Consider the following 21,586-nt stretch of genomic DNA (forward strand, 5'->3'; position numbering starts at 1 on the left):
AAAGGGGAAGATAACATGCAAATAAGTATGTACAAACAAGCTAGTTACAGGATAAAAGGGATATAATCAATAGAAGGATAGCACTAGAATTAAGAAGGATTAGGAAAGGCTTCTATAGACTCTAGAAGTTTAGTTGGGACTTGAAGGAAGCCAGGGAAGCCAGGAGGTGGAAATGAGGAGGGAGAGAATTCTTGCCATGGGGAACAGTCAGGAGATGAGCTGAGCAGGGAGGAAAGCCAGCATCACTGGATCTGAGAGTAGGTCGAAAAAGACCGCAAAGGTGTGTGGATGGTTAGATTATGAATGGTTTTTACCACCACAAAGGGTATTTCATTTGCTCCTGGAGGCAAAAGAGAGCCATTGAAGTTTACCAAATGGTGGGAGGGGAGGATGTGTACCATGGTTGTACCTGCACTTCAGGAAAATCATTTTGGCTGACAGCTGAAGGGAAGATGAGCTGGAGTGAGAAAGAGACTTGTGGTACCAGATCAACCAAGCAGGCTATTGCAGCAATTCAGGTGTGAGGAGAAAAGTGACTGTATTAGGGTGGTGATAATGTCAGAGGAGGGAAATAATACTAGAGATGTAATGAAGGTATAACTGACAGGACTTGGCATCAGATTGATTATAGGTACTGAGAGGGAGTGAGCAGTTGAGGATGATACCTAGGTTGAAAGCATAAGTGACTGAAAAGTTGATGGTACCCTTGTCAGTGAACAGGAAGTTGGAAAGGAGAGAAGATGGGGGGGGGGGGAGAATGAGTTTGGTTTGATAGGTTGAGTTTTAAAATGTCTACTAGACATCTATTTCACGATGCCAATAGACAATTGGAAATGTAATTGGAGGTCAGCAAGGAAGTTGGGCTAGATGAATTACATTTGAAAATCATCAGCAGAGGGATGATAATCAAATCCATGAGAACTGATGTGGTCACCAAACAGGGCCCTTGTGTGGGACAACAATACTTAGCAAGCATAACCTGGATGCAGATCTTCAGAGAAGACTGAGAGCAGTGAGTTAGGCAGGAGAGAAAAGGAGTGAAGAAAAGTGTCTCAAGAATTAGGGCGATTGGGGGGACTAGGTGGCACAGTGGATAGAGCACCGGCTCTGGAGTCAGGAGAACCTGAGTTCAAATCCGACCTCAGACACACAGCTGTGCCTTGAGCAAGGCACTTAACCCCATTGACTTGCAAAAAAATAAAATAAAAAAATTTTAAAAAAAGAATAGGAGATCCAGTGCCAAAGGCTGCAGAGAAGTCAAGAAGACATGACTAAGCAAAGGTCATGATCACTGATAACTTCGGAGAGTTTCAGTGGGTCAGAAGCCAGAGTTAAGAAGAGAATGAGAGGAGAGGAAGTAGAAGCATCTGTGACAGGTGACCTCCTCAAAGTGTATATCCACACAAAAAAGAGATGGGATGTAGTTAATATACGGATTACAGAACTGGAAAATGCAGAGATGGTAAACCGCTGACCACAGAATATTTCAGTCTGATACAGGGAAATGGGCGGGGGGGAGGGAAAGAAGATGGATTTTTACTGACTAAAAATTTTTTTTTCTTTGTTTGTTTTTGCAAGGCAATGGGTAATTATTAAGTGTCTGGGTCCGGATTTGAAGCCAGGTACTCCTGAGTCCAGGGCCGGTGCTTTATCCACTGCTACGCCTAGTCGCCTCCTAAAAATTTTTTAAAATACGAAGAACCTTCAAAAGAACCCCGCAAAGAATGGAGGGGACACACGTAAGGCGGTGGGCATTCCGGAGTCCGACGTCCTGAGGACCGGGGCGCCAAAGCACGGCCCTCCGATCCGGGCACGAGGAGGCGGGAGGATGGAGAAGAGAAGGCGGAAAACGCGCCGGGGAAGCGGGGGGAGGGGAGGCGCCGGGCGGCGGCCAGCGCGCGGGAAAACCCCGGCCCCGCCTCGGGGGGGCTGCCGTGACGTCATCCGAGCTCCTGGGCGGCCCCGGAGCGCTGGGGGGCGGGGCTTGGAACGCGCCGTCCTTGACAGGAGGAGGAGGAGGAGGAGGGCCCCGAGGCGGGAGGCGGGGAGCCCTCCGGGAGCCGGGGGGACCCCGGCGCTGCCCCGGGCCGGAGGCCTCCCCCTGCTCCGGGGCTCGCCTCCCAGCTCGCCTCGCCGCCCGGACTCCTCCTGGCTCTCCGTAGCCCTACCTTCTGTCCCCGATGCCTGCTGGAGGCCTGGAGGCGGCTGGAGCAAAGGGGTCGCCCCCCTCCGGGGACCCGGCCGCCCCCCTCGCAGCCGCCGCGCTCCGGGAGCTGTGTCAAAGCCCGGCGCATGCGCGGCAGCCACCGCCGCGCGCCCCGGCCTCCGAGGCGCTCCTCCTCCCCTCCCCCCTCGCTCCCATCCCCTGCCCCTCCCCACTCACCCTCTCTCTACTCCGTTTCCCCCCATTCTTGCCCTGCCATTTCCTGTCTCTAGTTTTGTGCTCCATTCTAGGCAGTCTACTGAAGTCATTCAGTCCCTTCGGGCCCCAGTTTATTCTTCTGGGGGGTCCTGGAGAGCCTCCCTCGATGGCCTCTGCCTCCCCCCCCCCCCACATCTTTCCCTATTCTCAGTTATTTGTCCATATTCTTCCCCCACCCCATGAGGTCATAAACTGCTTGAGAGCAAGGGAGATCACACTAGGGATGTCTGTTCTATCTATCTCTTTTATTTCTGGTCCTGAGCAAGGGCCATGCACACAAACTGATTTGATCAATTTGTTGAGTGCATGAAATGTCAAGCGTGGAAAGCTTATTTCTTCTTGGGAAGAGCTGAGAGTCATGAAGGCAAACCAAGGAGAGGCATTATGGCATAGTGAAAAGAGCACTGGATTTAGATTCAGATCCAGATTCTTCTTCTCTTTCTGTCACTACCTGTGTAAACTTGGGTAAATTACTTCTCTAATTAGAATTATTTCTAGTCAACACCCATGCTCCTGTTCCTAGCTCTGGCCTTGGCCAAGTCATTTCCCTTCTTCTTGGCCTCACTTTCCCTATACATCAGAGAATGGATTTAGGTTTGCTCTCATATTCTTCCTGGACTGAAAATTCTGTGTTCACAGGGTTCTACATAAACCTTCTTTTCTCCAAATCCAGTCCTTTTTCCTCCTGCAACTCAACCCATACATAAATTCAACTCTATAGAACTTATAAAATGACTAACTCAGGGATCTTGGAGGTACTTGCCAAACCTATGGAGATGAACCAAAAGGGGGATAGACAGGCCCTCTTCAGTTGATTCTTTGCATCCACATATAGAATATGTATATTCAATATGGAATGTTTGAATTCCATCCAAGAAGTACTTCTGGTAATCTGTCCTCTCATTCTCTTCTTAACTCTCTATATAATCTGGCTTCTGACCAACTGAAACTCTCTCTCTGAAGTTATCAATGATCATGACAGATGCCCTAAGGACAGGCAACTTAATTTGCGCACTAGATTGTGTGTCAACTATATGAGATTATTTCCTAACCAATCAGAAGGGCTGGTGATCTAATGTTATACTGATGTAATCCTGAGTCGTTTTGAAGTATTGAAGTCAACTAGATTGAAGAAAATCCTTCCCTTTTCAAGAATAAATATGGAGAGGGTGTGAACCTGATGAAGGTTACTCGTCAGTTAACTAGGCAGATATTGTGCTAAGGACTGAAGTATGCAAAGAAAGGCAAAACAGTCCCTGCTCTCCAGGAGCTCACAAGACTAATGGGGAAGGGATGTGTGAACAACTATATCCAATCAATCTATAAGCAGGATAATTTTGAGAGAATCTTAGAAGGCACTATCTTGAAGGGGGGTTGAGAAAGACTTCTTGCTGAAGATGGGACTTGAAGGAAACAAGGGGATAGAGATGAAGAGAGTCCAGGCATGGGAGACAGTCAGTGAAAATACCTCAAGTCTAAAAATAAGTGTTTAGTTTGAGGAACAAGACCAGTGTCACTGGATCACTGTGACTTGGAATGAGAAAGTATAAGGAGATTTGGAATATAAAGGGTGATACCATAAGCCAATTATGAGAGCAAAGAATAGTTTATCTGTCAGATCTATGAAAAGGGGAGGATTTTATGACCAAACAAAAGGAGAACATTTTTAAATTCAAAATGGATCATTTTGATTACATTAAATTAAAAAGCTTTTGCATAAATAAAACCAATGCAAACAAGATTACTTGGGAATGCAGAAAACTAGCATTTATGATAACTCATTTCTGAAATATATAGAGAGCTGAGTCAAATTTATAAGAAAACAAATTCCCCAATTGATAAATGGTCAAAGGATATGAGCAGGCAGTTTTCAGATGAAATTTATAGTCATAAAAATCATTCTAAATCGCTATTGATAAGAGAAATGCAAATTAAAACTACTCTGAGGTATGCTAAACATGATTGTACATGTATAATGTATATCAGATTATTTGTCATGGGGAGGGGTATGAGGAAAGGGGAGGTAGGTGGGTAGAAAAATGTTAAACTCAAAAGTTTACCAAAAAAATCTTTTCATGTATTTGAAATAAAATAACATTCAAAAAAGAAAAAGAGACCTGGTTTTGAAGAGTTTTACAAGCAGACAGAATTTTATATTTGATTCTGAAAGTGACAGGAAGCCTCCGGAGTTTATCAAATATGAGGGTGATATGGTTGGACCCTTTCATTAGGAAGATCACTTTGTCAGATGAGTGGAATATGGATTGGAATGAAGAGAGACTTATGTCCAGGAGACCAAACAGTGGGCTACAGCAAAAACTCAGACATGATGGCCTGCACAAAAGTGTTGGCATTGTCAGAGGAAAGAATGGAGAGATGTTACAAAGGAGAAACAATAGGATTTGGCAAATGACTGAATATGGGAGGGGAGGTGAAGGAAGAGAGTGAGGATGATTCTCCATTCAGAGTTAAGGAAAGGGAGGAATAGAATAAACTTTTATATAGTATTTATTTTGTATTAGGTACAATGTATTTAGTATTTAAAAAATATTATCCCATTTATCCCTTACAACAACTCTGGAGAGACCTTAGATTATAATATAGTCCCACCCTTCCAATTTCACAGAAGAGAAAAATGGAGACTCTAGAAAAGTGATACAAGATCATATATATCATGGAAGCACTTCTGGTAGTCTGCAGGGGTCCAGCCTCCATGGGGTCCTTGGAACCTGACAGGAGGGATAGAATCGGCAAAATGAGTTGAGTTAACAAAGGGGTAAAGGCAGGAGCAGGTTGACTGTCAGCTGCTTAGATTTATTTTTATAGTCTCAGAATCATATCAAACAAGCAAACTAAAATCATTTCCTTGGTTACAAAAGTATACAATTTTCATCATTAATCATATAGTTCATATGGTTACGAGTTTGATCATGTAGTGGTTACAAGCATGATTATCAATCATGTAGTTAATTTTCTTGTCCTTGCTCAGACCATGATGACGTCAACCTGCCTGTTGCCTAGTTTGTTGCTGCATAGTAAAGTTATTAATTAAGCAGAACTTTCCTGATAATAATCTTTGATATAATTTGTTTAAATGGAATGCTTTTATGTTTCTGTGCCGCATATGTAATGTTTTTCAATATGCTCCCTTGACAACCTATAGTAAGGGCAGTTATGTTTGTCCACCTGTCTGTTGACTCCTTCAATAACCAATTTTCCTTTCAGCCCTTGTTGGTAGACGCTAAAGTTTCTATGACTTTTTATTCTTTCCCAATAAACTAAGGTTATTAGAGTTCACACATTGGTCACCTATACTAACTATTCTCTCACCATCTTTATCATATATTCCTGTGTATGATAAGGGAGGCAAAACTGTTAATTTCCCTGGAATTCTATCTGACCCATCTTGAATCTGTTTTCCCTGTATATATTCTGATGTCTTCCTGGAACTCCCAGTGCTGTATTTTCCAAAGATTTCATAATGTTGAAGCCTTTTGTATGTCTCAGGGAGAGACAGTCCTGTTAAATTTGGACAGAGTTCACAATGTTTTATTCAAGGAATTTCTCTGAAATCCTTCCTTTATAGTCATTCTAGTATTAGGATGAGTAAGTTTTGCAATCAATAATAGACCTATAAATATGGGTATACATGGAATCCCTATATATATTGAAGAAGGAAATGTTGTTCCATCAGGCGGTGTGGCTGCCTTGAGTCTTCTTGCTGTGACTGTGTCAAACAGCTTAGAGACCCTAGCTCCCAACAGTAATCGGTCAAAATCTATGGATATCTTCTTAGAATAATATTTTTAAACACATAAAATACATGAGATTAAAAGGGAAAGAAATTAAATTAATAATTTAATAATATCTAATTTAAACAAAATCCCCATTTTACAAATGAGGAAACTGAGGTAGACATTAAGTAATTTGCCTGAGGTCACATTTGAACTCAGGTCTTCCTTACTCTAGGTCTAGTGCCACCTAGTTCATCTGATGATAAGACCTTTGTTCTGGCTTCCCTCCAGAAGAGGTTATGTCATATTTGTCCTCATTGGCAACTACAGTTTATTCTGTTTTGGTAATGGTAATGTCTTCTAGATAGGGTTTGAATGATTACCTCTTCTGGGTATTATCCTACTTATGCCACAATGAGGTGTCATTATGCCACATTAAGTCATAACTAATATATATATATATATATATATATATATATATATATAACTGAGCTACATCTATGAAATTAGCCTTTTAAAGAGAGGGCTAGCAAAGTAGGGAGAAGGAATGAGTGGGAGAAAATGAAGATACAAAGACACAGATGCCTAATCCCTTAGAGAGAAACCTTCAGTTCAGCAGGGGAACCATTCATTGCTTTAGGCAAATCTGGAACCACATGACTACAAAGATTGCAGAACCTAAAGGCACTGATGGGGCAATGGAAGATTTCCTGGATAAGCAGAGCAGGTGAAGGACCAAACCTTTTGGATAGACTGGGAGGAGTTCCCAGAAAATGTTGGATTCCTGTCTATACCTTCTTCCTGGACAAAGGAGAAGATTTCCAAGTTGGACTATGAAGAGTAGTTCCAGGATAAAGTAAAGGCTGAACCTGGGGAGCAGTAAGAAAGAGATAGCCACGACCTGGAGGATCAAGTTAACACCTAGCCCTTTGTTAGTGTTGTGATTTTCACAGACTTATACCTGTGGAAAGCTGACTATACTGACCCCAAATAATGTCTCCTTTTAGGATGTTTCAACCATAGGGCAATTTTTTGGAAGACTGTGGAAGAATCTTGAGGGAGATAAGATGCGTTAGAGAGTTGAGAAATGTTATTGTGACTTTATGATAACATGACAGTCCCATGGATTATTACCCTAAGTGCTTGCATGGGAACTAAGGGCCCTCTTACCTTTTCTGTAGAAATTTAGATACAAGTTATATATTTTTTTGTGATTCCTAGGAAGACACAGGGTGGGGACATGAGCCAAAGGATACTTTGAAGATTTTCTACACCTCCTCCAATCAAGATTTTTTTTTTTAGGTTTTTGCAAGGTAAATGGGGTTAAGTGGCTTGCCCAAGGCCACACAGATAGGTAACTATTAAGTGTTTGAGACGGATTTGAACCCAGGTACTCCTGACTCCAGGGCCGGTGCCTTATCCACTGCGACAACTAGCTGCCCCCCTCCAATCAAGATTTAATCTAATCTCTATAAACCCAGAGCTGGAGGTTATGGACCACCAGATACATATGACACTGGTCTTGTTCCTCAAACTAAACACTTATCTCTAGACTCGAGGTATTTTCACTGACTGTCTGTCTAAAATTTCAAGCTAATATGGCCTATTATTTCAGATTAACTTTTTATTTGTCCTTCAAGTCAGTTTTTGTTTCCAACTACATTTATTATTCTGTTTTAACTGGAAGACTATGACTGAGAGATGTTTATGTGGAAGAAAATTATTTGCTTTGGTTCTGGGTCATGGGTTGTGGCATGTTAGCATCATTTGCACCTGAACTCAAGTCACACCTCTAGAAAGCTTTCACTGATCACTTCAGTCCACATCAGGGAGAAAACTCCCTTCTCTGAACTCTAATAGTACTTGCCAGCTATATCACACATTTGAGTACCGAGCATAAGCTTAAAGAATCAGAGACTATCAGAACTCTATTGAAATTTCAAACATAGAATGCCTGAACTAGAAGGGACCTTATCCAACCCTTCCAATTTCAGAGGAAGAATGAAGACTCTAGGGAAGCTATCATCCAAAATCATATATATCATAGACACTTGGCAGCCTAGCAAAACCTTTGGATCCCTTTTCAGAATTGTGCTTTTTAAATATACAAAGTACATGATATTATAAGGGAAGGAAATTACATTTAGAATTTAAATACATATATGTAATAGTAATTTGTAAGTTATATTTATTAAAAAAGCTATCAAGAATAATTTTTTTAAGTTCACTAAACTGAAATTAAGAACCTCTGGAGAATTAGTGATAATCAATGTCTGTACTGTTCATTAGATATATAGAAAAGATTATTTTATGTTGTTATATTATTAGATATACAAACTAGACTGTGAGTTGCTTTCTTTTTTTCTTTTTTTTTGGATTTTTGCAAGGCAATGACATTATGTGGCTAAGTATTAAGGCTGGATTTGAACTCAGGTCCTCCTGACTCCAGGGCCTGGGTTCTATCCACTGAACCAACTAGCCACCCTAAACTAAAAGTTTCTAAAAGGCGGGTTAGGTTGTCTCATAGCTCTTTGAATTTCCCATGGTGCCATCTTTGACTCTCAAAATTGCATGTGTTCAAGTAACCCTCTCCTGGCTTTGCTATTACTGACAGAGCTTTTGTACTTGGCTTCCTCCGTGAATCTCTCCATCAAAACCTTTGGAATACTCCACATCCTCACTACATCTAATGACTGGCCCTACTCTTTGTGTGTGTGTGTGTGTGTGTGTGTGTGTGTGTGTGTGTGTCTTTCCTTTCAGGTTGACCTTTCCTGGGCGCAAGTCCAGAAGAGACATAGCACTCCATTTATTATCTCTGTATCTTTGTTCTAGCTGTCCCCATGTCTGAAACTGACTCCCACTCCTAAACACACACACACACACACACACACACACACACACACACAGAGCTCATTTTTACCTCTAATAATCCTAAATCTCCTTGAAGACTTAGTTCAAGTGTCACCTTGTAAATGTGGCCTTTTCTGCCTCCCATCCTCCAGCTAGCTGCTAGTATTCTCTTCTTCTCCAATAATTTATCACTTTGTCTTTATTTTGTACAAAAAGATATATGCATCTATTTTTTTATTGCCTCTGCCAATGAAAGCACCTGAAGAGGAGGGACTATTTCACTCCTCTATCTGTATTCTTATTCAGATACATAGTGGGAACTTGATAAATATTTGTTTATTGATTTATAAATTGATTAATCCTTTGTGTTGATGGAGATCTTGGATCCTTACTCGTATGAGCTTGTTTCTGGAAATGGACAAATTATCAGGGTGGAAATGGTTTAATGACAAAGGCTTCACCTCTTCTTAGTAAATAACCCAACACTCCAGGGTAGTTTTATGCTCAACAATGTGGTTCTGAGGCCCACCAGGTTTGTGATTCTGTCTTTTGCAATAGAGAGAAGCAATGAGATTGTGGTGGCAAGAACCCTGAACTGGAATCCTGGATTCAGGAAACCTAAATTCTAATTCCAACTCTGTCACTGACTTACTTTGTGTGACCTTGGGCAAATAATTTCTCCATCAATAAAATAGTGTTGAACTGGTTGGTCTCTAAGGTCCCTTTCATCTCAATGGCCTATATTCTTTCTAAAATCTACATGTTCTCTGTTTTTAAGATTCCTTTTAACTCTAACTTTGTTATACCTAGCACCTAAAGCACACCCTCTTACATATGGATCACCAGAAGAACTACTCCAAGTTTGAGCCATTCTTTCAGTGAAAAACCACTTAAAACTATAGTCATAAGCCTCAGATGATGAATATATTTAGTTTTACCAGCCAACTGGTAAACATATATAGTTTTACCAGCCAACTGAGGGACAGAATGTATCTCAAGAAGATATTTCTTCTGGTTATTTTCTTTATTTCCACAGCATTTAGCATAATACAATATATATGTATGTATGTATATATATTATAATATATACTAGGTGCTTTTTAAATGTTCTCTGATTAATTTTTCATCAAGAAGCATAGCAGATGAAGTAATAAGAAAAAATTTCTCCTGGGCACAAATAGAGTCTGGTGCATTCTGTAAATATTTAACAACTGAATCTCCCCCACCAAAAAACATATACACAGCACTTTTAAATTTAATCTTCATTGTTCCCACTTTCCCCTTTTCTTTCTTGTCTAGCCAATAAACTAAACAAATCCAGCCCTAGTTTTTAACATTTGCCAGTTTCTGAGGTGTAAATGTTCACACTGAAAGTTTATCAGTTGGCTCTCTTGAGTTAGTTTGAGTTCACTCCAGAACATAGCTGCATGGATCACATTCTCACCTGGGTCATTAGTAGAGAAGGGAACACACAAAAACTTGTGTGATCAAGGAATATCTATGTGACTAGGAAAGAGGTGTACTGGGAACACATGGAGTCAGGACACAGATATGAAGAACATATACACTGGAAACACATATAGTACTTAAAACAATTTTAGATACTTTAACCAAAACAACTAACCCACAGAAGCTGTATAAAGGTAGAAGCCATGAAGCATCCACCTCCTCTGCCATACTCCCTAATTGGCATTCAAATGTAGTTAAGCAAGAATAAAAGCTAAGTGAAGGAGGCAGGGTTACTGCCCTCAACTCTTGTGGTTCACATTCCTGCCTTTATTATGTACATCTGTCCGCCATAACAAAAAATAAACTGGCTTTTGAGCTATATTTAGTCAAATACAAAACCTCACTGATTTTCTACATTATGATGTAGGAAACCACTAGGGGTGGGGAGAAATGAACTCTTCATGACTGGATTTCAATGGAAGCCAACTGTCTCCAGGCATCATTTACAGAAAGATTATAGAGCCTACCATATTGCTGTTGTTGAAAGTAAGACAACCACAGTTGGTAGTTTCTGCCCTCATTAGCAATTGTCATTGAAATTTGCTGTAATCACTGGTGAGTTTCAGGAACCCACAAAAAACCAGGAAGGTAGCAGATGGGATTCACAGTGTGGAGATAACAGGTGTCTTTTAAAATATCTTACATTTGCCAGCTTCCTCCCAAGACAGCGCTTAGTAGTCAGTCTCCCTGCTCAGGGATCAGGGACCTTGCTGACAATTCTCTTGGAATGAAAGGGATATTTTAGAGTTACTCCTATACTGTAATACCTGCCTTCTGAACTCCCAAGGAATGGAAGTAATCCTGGGAGCAAGACCTGAGCAGCAGTGTCCGCTGTAGGAGTCCAGAATCAGGGTTTCTAGCCTGGACTTTGCCATTGGGCAACTGGATGGCTCTGGGAAAGTTACTTCTTTAATAAAATGCAGGTAATTCTATCTGCCCTCAGGGAGGAGTATTATTAGAACTAGGTCATAGGACTTTAGAATAGAAAAGGGTCTTCCTAATCCAATCCCCTCATTTTTATTAATAGATGAGGAACAGGGAATTCAGAGGTTACATGAATAGTAAATAGTAGAGTCAGGATTTGAAACCAGATCATCTGCATCCAAATCTAGTGCTTTTTCAAAATAATAGTTATGAAAATACTTAGTAAACTGTACCATGGTGACATAAATGTGTAATTTGTATTAGGAACACTGTCTTTAGAGTGAGAATTCTGTTTCTGATATTACTTAGATAAATCATTTAATCTCCCTGAGTCTCAGTTTCTTCATTTGTCAAATGAGGAGGTAGACTAGAGGGCCTCAGAGATCCCTTTTAGTTCTATAGTTTTGATTTCATGAATCTAGTATTATGTAGTAACTAGGTGGCACAGTGGATAGAGTAAGGGCCCTGAAGTCAGGAAGACCTGAATTCAAATTCAGCCTTTGTCACTTGACACTTACTATGTAACCCTGGGCAAGTCACTTAACACTGATTGCTTCACATCCAGGGCCATCTCCAGTCAACCAGATTCATATCTGGCCACTGGACCCAGATGACTCTGGAGGAGAAAGTGAGGTTATTGATTTAGCACAGCCCCCCTCACTCAAATCTAATTCATGTGTTTGTCATAGCATCACCTCTCTATTGTCATGGTTTTCTTTGATACCATCATCATCATCATCATTGTTTGGTAGCAAAGAATATTAATTGACAAGGGCCTATAGTCACTAACTAGTCCAACCACAACCAGAAATTCTTTTTAGAATGCCTCTCTCCATTGTCAACCAGCCTCAACTTGAACTCAGTGATCTTTTAAAAAAAAAAATTTGGCTAATGTCAAAATGAGATTGAATTCTTCAATATGCCAACTGATGATCATTTGTTGCTGAGATGGGGGCATGGATAGGGTAGAAATATTAAGCAGGATAATGGAGGAAAGTCCTCCCCAGGCTCCCAGCAGCGGAAGCCAGTCTGAGATGATATGCCCCTAGAATACCTGCAAAGTAGGTAATACAAGGATGAACATCATGGATCCTGGATTGATAACTAGAGGAAGACTTAGAGGGCATCTTTTTTCAATTTCCTCTATGTTATATATGAAGAAACTGAGGTCCAAGTTTGCGCAGGCTATAGGGGGATTTCCACTGGACCATCCTGCCTCCTTTGATTGATTATGTCATTTTATTCTCTCTCTCTCTCTCTCTCTCTCTCTCTCTCTCTCTCTCTCTCTCTCTCTCTCTCTTTCTCTCTTTAGGATTTTGCAAGGCAGATGGGGTTAAGTGGCTTGCCCAAGGCCACACATCTAGGTAATTATTAAGTGTCTGAGGCTGGATTTAAACTCAGGTACTCCTGACACCAGGAGTCCACTGCACCACCTAGCCACCCCGTTTTATTCTCTTTGTAACTGGAATCAGTCACTAGTATGAAACATCAGTTTCAGCTTCTAGTGACCAGGATGGTTGATCTCTGGTGGGGGCCTATAATAACAACAAAGTACCCACATACCAGAAGGGCATCATAAGCTAAGGGTTTAGGAAGAGCCCATTAGAAATCAATAAGTAAGCAAGCATTTAATACATGCCTGCTATTTGAAAGGTGGAATAAAACCAATAAAAAAGCAAACAAACACAAAAAGGCAGTCCCTACTCTCAAACAGCTCACAGTCTAATGGGGAAAACAAAATGCCAGCAACTATGTAGAAACAAGACCTATAAAGGAAAACTTGGAGAAATCTACGGATGGAAGGTGCTAAGGTTAAGAAAGACTTCTTTTTTTTTTCCTGTAAAGCAGTGGGGTTAAGTGACTTGCCCAGGGTCAAACAGCTAGGTAATTATTAAATTCCTGAGGCTGGATTTGAACTCAGGTCCTCCTGACTCCAGGTCTGGTGTTCTATCCACTGTGCCACCTAACTGCCCCCCAAAAAGACTTTTTACAGAGGAGAGAACTTGAGCTGAAACTTGACAGAAGATAGAAAAAAATGCCTGGAAGTCAGGGGATGAGGCATTCTATCTAAAGAACAGCAGAGAAGTCATTGTCAGTGGATAACAATAAATGCAGGGGATGGAGGTTTGCAAGAAGACAGGAAGGATAGGAAAGGATGAGGTTAGAAATGCTTTCCAAGCTAATCGGGATTTTCTATTTGAGACTGATGGTGTGGGGAGCCAACGGAGTTTATCTAAGGATGGGGGCCAGTGATAAAATCAAACCTGTGCTATAGGAAAAGAACAGAAGATGGACTTGAATGGGGGAGAAACTGGAGGCAAGGAGACCAGTCTATTACAGTTGTCAGGGCTGGAGGCAATAAAGGCTTACGCCAGGCTGATGTCAATGTCAGAGAGGAGGTCTACAGGAGAGATGGCATCCATCTTGTAGCCACTGGCTACTTGGGTTCGGTTCTGTCTATGAGGAATCATTATTCAAACTGGGAAAACATGGGTGGAAATAAAACAACAATTTATGTAAAAGGTTACAAGACATAGGAAGGGTGAGAGAGAGAGAGAGAGAGAGAGAGAGAGAGAGAGAGAGAGAGAGAGATAAAAGAACAGTCAAGCAGCCTTGGCTGGGCCATTGTCAGAGAAGACTGCTGAACTGAAGTCCAGCTCAGGTTTTTATGCCTTGCTTCTCATCCTGAAGGCAAAAGGTGAACTCCCTTCCCCTATACTCAACCAGGAATTGGGTAGAGGGTAAAGCCCAAGGAGATCAGGATATAAATTTTACATTAAACAATGATATTTTAAGAATGGGGAGGTTTCCCACCCAAGATTACAATTATTTCTGTTACAATCATAATTCTCTACTTCAAGTCAATTTACATCTCAAGAGTCAATTTACATCTCTACCCAAATTCTTTCTGTTACATTCAAATTCTCTTCATCTTCCCCTGCATCAATCTCTGACAAGGGCTTGCCTCCGGGGACCTGCTGAGTTCTGATTGGGGCCTGGTGCTGGGAAAAGTTCCTACTGGAGAGCCGAGCCCTTAGGATTCAGGGTTTCTCATCCCGCACAGCCCCACCTCAATCTGGCAGCTCACGGAGCCCCAGCAGCCAGAACTGAAGGTGACTTGGAGGTCAGGCCTGAATTAAGTGGCGGACGGCAGAACATTCCAGCCCCCTGAGGATTTACCTCCTCTGCTTCCTCCTTTGGAGGTGATGAAACATGCAAACACAGGTGCTTACGTCATAATTGCTCTACTTGTTGGCCAGGGTTTGGGAGGCTTCCCAATTCAGAACTCCCAGAAAAAAAGGACCAAAGGGAAGAGAGGAGAGGCAAGGGATGGGAAAGGGAAGGAAAGGAGGGGAAGGAGCTATGTTAACTAAAAATCTTTACAGGATTTGTGTTCATGTGTAAACTAAAATAAAACAGGTACAAACTGCCTGCTACACAAGTGAACATGGAATAGGAAGAGGAACATTTATTCTTAAAGAACATAATAAGATTGCAGGTCATATAGTCTAAGTATAGAAAGGAACATTGGGACTGAATTGGAAATTATTTGAAATGCTCAGGTCACAAGTCATAATAATTTTGTGAGCTCTGAATGTGAAGTATTTGTTAACAATTGTATTTAATATAATTACATTCTCTTTTAAACATGTAATTAGAGTCCATATTGAATTATAATCCACAATGTTATTATTTTCTTTGAAATTCACCAATTTTACTGTGTTAAAAACTGATGAAAATGATACTTCTGAGAAAGACAAAAACACATGCACCCTCTCTGGATCTAGAGACCCCTTTTAGATGACCCCATTCATTCTCTGCCTTCTTATTGACCTTGTGCTCACCTGACTTTGCAGAAAATAAGATCAGGTGGTATCCAAAGATCCTGTCCTGGGACTACTTTTGGCAAAACTGGCAAATCATGAAATCATAGAGTATTAGAATTGGAAAGCATTATAGAACATAGACTTTTGGAACACAGAACCTTAAATCTGAAAGAAGGGACATTCAGAATATGGAATTACAGACTATTAGAACATGCAATATCTACTGTTAGAATTGGAAGAGACTTTATAGTAGGACCAGACTCAAACAGGAATGCATATTGACTTGGAAAAAAAGTAACATTATCTATGTTGTATTGTATCATTATTTATTTTATTAAACATTTCTCAATTAGATTTTAATCTGGTTGGGCCACACTCAAGAGTTGTGAGGGGCAACTTGTGGCCTGCCTCTGTTTTTGGCATGCCTCCTTTACAACTTGAATTTTTTTTGACATTTATTTACTTTCACATTACTATAATAGTCTTGTTGTAAAAGAAAACATAATCTCCCCTCCCCCCACAAAGATAGAGAAACCTCAAGAAAAATAAGATGAGAAAAAAAAGTGTATTTTAGTTGTGTTCAGATACCATTGGCTCTGTCTCTAGGATGGATCTCGTTATCATAAATCCATCAGAGAAGTTTGCTTCAATATTTTTCCTCACAGTTGCTATTGTTAGCTGTATTTCCCTTCATCCTATTCCTCCCACCCCACCCCCATTTAGTCTATTCTCTCTCTCTCTCTCTCTCCTTTCACAATGTCTATCCTCAGAAGTGTGTTTTACAACATGAATCTTGAACAGACATGAGTCTCTTTTCTTTTTTTTTTTTGTTGTTTGTTGTTGTTTTTTTTTGCAAGACAATGGAGTTAAGTGACTTGCCCAAGATCACAGAGCTAGGTAAGTACCTGAGGTCACATTTGATCTCAGGTCCTCCTGACTCTAGGGTCAGTGCTCTATCCACTGTACCACCTCACTGCCTTATAGTCCTCTTTTCTTAATACAACCCAATATGTACTACCCTGCCTTCCTCCTATTGTATGTATAATGTATCCCCACCAATACATGCTACCCCACCAATTCCTGATCTGCCCTCCCTTGGCAGAGTCCTAGATTCTCAACCCAGCTGGGCAATTAACCTCCCATTCATTCATACATTCACTCATTTTTAATCTGTCTCTCTCTTTGTCTGTGGTAGTCAGACACTCACAGGTCTGATCTCATGGCTGGTCAGAACAGAAGCATTTCCCTTCTCTGTCTCTCTGTCCTTGGCCAGTTTGTTCCTCCCTAGGCAGCCCGGTCTCCCTCTGCTTCAAGTAACTCACCATATTGGTACTGCACTTTGTGTAGACACCTGGTCAGCCTAGCCCACTGCAGCTCAAAACTCCTAATCTCAAGTAATCCACCAGTCTCCCCAGTAACAGTGACTACAAAATATGTGCCACCACATCTGGGTCATTTGCTCACCTTTCAACAATCCCTTCCATATTATTCCTGCATTCTAATCAAATTATCCTGCTAGCTTTTCTCCACACATGCAGGATCTCCCCCTCCTGTGCCTTTGCACAAGTCTTCTATATTTCAAATAGACTTCTTTACCTCTGCTTTGTTGGATCCTTATCCTTAGATCCCTCCAGTTATTAGCACTCTCTCCTTCTTGAAAAGATTTGGTTAATTCGTATATACTTTGTATTTAATTACATGTATACAAATACCTACATGTGCACATACATATGTCTGTTTATAACATACATATTTGTTGTTTTGTTCTTTCTTTGTTAATTGTGTCTAATTCTTCATGATTCCATTTACTGTCTTGGCAAAGATATTGGGAGTGGCTTGTCCTTACCTTCTCTAGCTTGTTTTACAGATCAGGAAACTGAGGCAGGCAGGGTTAAATGTGACTCAACTAGTGTTGAAGGTTAGATTTGAACTTGGAGCTTCCTGCCTGTAGGCCTAGCACTCTAGCCATTGTGCCACATAGCTATCCCATGTGAGTATATTTATTTATACATATGTGTGTATTTATATTTATTTATCTATTCATTCATTTACTCATTAATTAATTTATCTACTTATTTATTAATGTTAATCTCTTCATTTAGAATGAAAGCACCTTGAGGGCCAAGACTGTTTGTTTAGATAACTTAATAGATATTTGTAGAAATGAACTGAACAAATATTTGATACATATTAACCTTGCCTAAAGCACAATTCTAAATGCTGATGGAGACTTAGAGACGAATTGATTTAACAGGAAAAAGAAACATTAATTGGGAAGCAGGAAATTTGGGTTCCAGTCTGTTGCTAGTTCTTTCAGACCCTGGGCAATCTTCTCGAAATAACAGAATTAAGATTTCAAATAGATTATATCATTTGATTCTCAAAACAATTCTGAGAAAGATGGCACAAGATATATCATTTCGAATTTATATTTAGGGAAGGAACTATAAGTGACAGTTGCAAACTTGGTACAGAGCAAAGCTGGTTTTTGAATCCAGGTCTTCTGTCATATGAGTTATTCTCCACATCAAAGTGTCTTTTCAAAGTGCTTCAGAAAAGTCACTTTCTCTCTTTTGACCCTAATAAGCTTCTCTGACAAATGAGTCCCCCTTTTATTTTTAGAGGTTTTTGCAAGGCAATGGAGTTAAGTGGCTTGCCCAAGACCACACAGCTAGGTAATTATTAAGTGTCTGAGGCCGCATTTGAACTCAGGTCCTCCTGACTCCATGGCTGGCACTCTATCCACAGAGCCACCTGGCCACCCCTCAAATGAGTCCCTTTCAGTTTTAATGTTTTATATTCTATCCTAAAGTTTCTTCCATTTATGAGAGATGATGTGGTTGGACAAGTAATTTCCAGTGACCTGAGAAAGTGGTACACTTTCTCTGAGGTTGTATGGAGGCTTTCTATTTCAGTTTTAGGCTGAACTAAGTGACCTTTGAGGTTTTTCTGATTCTGGGTTTTGTGTTCTAAGGTTACTTACTGCTTTGATGTCAAAAAATTTAAATCTAACTTTTTTGTCCCCTTTAATATACCTTTCCTCTCCTCCCCCTTGTCCCCCGTTTAAACTGTCCTTTTATCTGAACTTTAAGATTGCTAAATTTTAAACCATTTGTCCTTTTCATGTTAATTTGGGAGTCAGTCTGTGTCTCTCTGTTTAAAGTCTTGTGTATAGTCTACCTGCATGAATGTCTGAAATCAACCTGCACATATCCAAAGCATGTATGCATGTATACTCATTTTCCATGGGAATCTGCCACAGTCTTCAGGTTACTGTTAGAAGCATATCATCCAATCCCCCTACCATATTCCTCCAGGGATCAGGATAAAACCAAATGGACAAAGGTGAATTTTACTTAAGAATAAATAAAAAAGCATTTATTACTCTGTTCAAAGTACTGTGCTAAGTACTGGGGATACAAATAGGAAAATAAGGTGATACATGTAGTAATTTCAGCCACAGATCAGATGGATCCCTCCATGGGCTTTTAGGGTGCAATAATCAACTGTATGATAAAGCATTTCCTGTAATATCATTTTCATTGATAAAATCATTTCTGATGTGGAAGAATTTAAACATTTGATGGTGTCTAGTACTTGACTGATAATTTTCTTTTTCAATTTTTCAAGAGCTATGGCTACTTATCAACCTCCTTTTCAAGGACTATAATACTGTAGGGTCCTGTCCACTGGCTAGTCTCACCAAGTAAACTGAGCTGCTGCAGTTCCCTCAAGCTCCCAAAGAGTAGCTGGGCAAGAGGCATTGGTTAATTTCGTGTTTTTATTTCTGTATTTTTTTAAAATTGTTTTTGTTAGTGTAGTGTTTAGAGTAGTGTTGTAGTGTTTAGAGTAAAATAGGAACAAAGGGCATCTGAAGGCAAGGATAATAATGGTTACTTCTTGTTTGTTGTAGGATTTAAAATTGAAAGTATTATTGGAAACCATCTAGTTTGATACAAACCCATTCAAAGATGAAGAAACTGAGATTGAGTCACATGGTCTGTAAGTAGGCAAGCCAAGATTAAAACCCTGTTCCTCTGACTTCAAATCCTTCCCCAGGGAACCAGGCTGTCATAAGAAAAAATAATAATAATTGATGATTATATCTATGTTTATGAATCACTTCCCTCACAACAGCACTTATGAGACAGGTGGGACAAATTTCTTCCCATTTCACAGATGAGGAAACAAACTCAGAGAAGTGGAACAATCTGTTCAAAGTTTTACAACTAGTAATAATTCTTTACCCAGTGTCACATAAGGAGCAAATAGCAAAGCCAGGACTCAAATTCTGAGTCCAGTCCAGTACTACTTCTATGATACCAGTGCTCTCTTCATTTACAATGCCCATAACTTCAACTTTTCACTCATTCTCAGTGGCCAATGTTGTAGTCTGATTGTAGTGTAGTCTAATTGTGCCATACCCAGTCACATGGTATATAGCCAATTTTTAAGTGCATTCCACTGTTTCCACCCCCTTCCCATTCTTTCTTTTTATTTAAATTTTTTCTTTTGAACTTCACAAACACCAAATAAGATAGGCATTTGCATGTACACAGTAGATCAGAAAAAAAAGATGGCACATGCATTACAGATCTTTATTAGGTATACCTTGCATTTTTTTTAAAGTAAATAATAAAATTAAACTAGGTTTTTGAGGTTGATTTTCTTTCTATTCTTTTCTCTCAATTAAAAAAAGATAACACAATGATTCATCATTTTTTATTTTGTAAAGGAAGTCTGGAACACCAACAAGGAACATTTCACAAAATTTACCAGATTATTGCTGACTCAGTACTTGAATGGCCTTCCTTAAGCCAAAGGCAAAAGAGAAAAGGAAAAGGAAAGAAAATCTGCTTCTTGTCTGAAAAAAACAAAAACAACTCAAAAAACTGAGTTTTCTAGCTCATATGGTGCTTTCTATTCTCCTAAAAAGGATTTAGGACCTGGGGTTGATTCATCACTTCTCTCTTAGATGAGAAACCAAACTGACTTCACTCAGCACCTGCAAATTGCTTTAGAACCAATTTGGAGCCAAGAGTTCTTTTCCTTACTTTGGTTCCCTCCCTCTTTTCCCTCCTCCCCTCTAGATCCACACTAACAGAATGGGTTAACTTTAAGAAAAAGACATTTAAACTTCCTATCTCAGGAAAGCTTTGTTCCTATCCAAGTCCCAGAATGAGTGGGACTTTTCACATAGGAATTTAGAGACTTGGGGGGAAGGGAAGGGAAAGGGAAAAAAGCATTTATTAAGAACCTAAAATGTGCCAGCTACTATGCTAAGCATTTTATAAATATTATCTTATTTGATCCACACAACAAGGTAGGTGCAATTAGTATCCCTATTTTACATGTGAGGAAATTAAGGCAATCAAAGGTTCAATATCTCGTCTTGGGTCAGTCACAAATTTGAACTCAGTCATCCTGAATCTAGGATCAGTGTTCTATTCTTAAGCCACTTGGCTGTCCTAGGGTCATTGGTAAGCTGGGAAATGTTTAACAACCAGCTCTTCAGGTGAAGAAAAAGTATAAGCACTGATTTGTAGCATGATTTCCAAAGTGTAAATGTTCTCACTAAGGATTTAACAATTGACTCTTGTGAGCCCATAGGAGCTAGTTTCAACACACTTAGCTCCAGTTCAGATAATCTTAAAGTTGAAGAGAAATCAATTGTCCTGGTTGAAAACTCCTCCATGACTCAGTGCATAAAAGTCAACAGCTGGGGTCTGGATAAAATTTCTAAGTCTCTTTTTCTATAGAGGGCACACAAAAATTTCCCTAGTGGGTCTCAAGACCATAAGAAATACTCTTTTTTTTTAGGCTTTTGCAAGGCAGTGGGGTTAAATGGCTTGCCCAAGGCCACACAGCTAGTTAATTATTAAGCGTCGCCACCTAGCCACACCAAGAAATACTCTTAAAAGTGGCTAGGTGGTGCAGTGGATAGAGCACCAGCAATGGAGTCAGGAGTACCTGAGTTCAATTCTGGTCTCAGACGCTTAATAATTACCTAGCTGTGTGGCCTTGGCCAAGTCACTTAACCCCATTGCCTTGCCAAAAAACCTTTAAAAAAAAAAGTACAGGCAAATTTATTCTGGGCCCTTATTCCAAAGGGAGCTGCAATTTCCCTCAATGCATCCCTGTCACTTCAAGGGCAATCTCAAAGAGATTAGAAACTCACTTGACAAAACAATTAGACTCAGAGAGTGAAACTAGCAAACAAAGTTAAATAAGTCCCAAGGACAGGTAAACTTCCTACAAAATAGAACTAAACATTACAAATTGCTTAGTTGGAATTTTCAGGGACACAGGCAAGCTTTACC

General features: G+C 40.1%; 1 protein-coding gene across 3 annotated transcripts in view; it reads right to left on the minus strand.

Annotated features, from left to right (window-relative positions):
• The window catches only part of RAD21L1 (RAD21 cohesin complex component like 1), a 53,202-nt gene extending 50,933 nt beyond the window's left edge, over nt 1-2,269 (minus strand). For all 3 annotated transcript variants that reach the window (XM_074211785.1, XM_074211786.1, XM_074211787.1), the window contains exon 1: nt 2,169-2,269. The gene's annotated coding sequence lies outside the window, so the exon portion shown is untranslated. The remainder of the gene's footprint in view (nt 1-2,168) is intronic.
• Between the last annotated feature and the right edge of the window lie 19,317 nt (nt 2,270-21,586).

Source organism: Macrotis lagotis, chromosome 1 (genome assembly GCF_037893015.1).
Source record: "Macrotis lagotis isolate mMagLag1 chromosome 1, bilby.v1.9.chrom.fasta, whole genome shotgun sequence".
NCBI classification, from domain to species: Eukaryota; Metazoa; Chordata; class Mammalia; order Peramelemorphia; family Peramelidae; genus Macrotis; species Macrotis lagotis.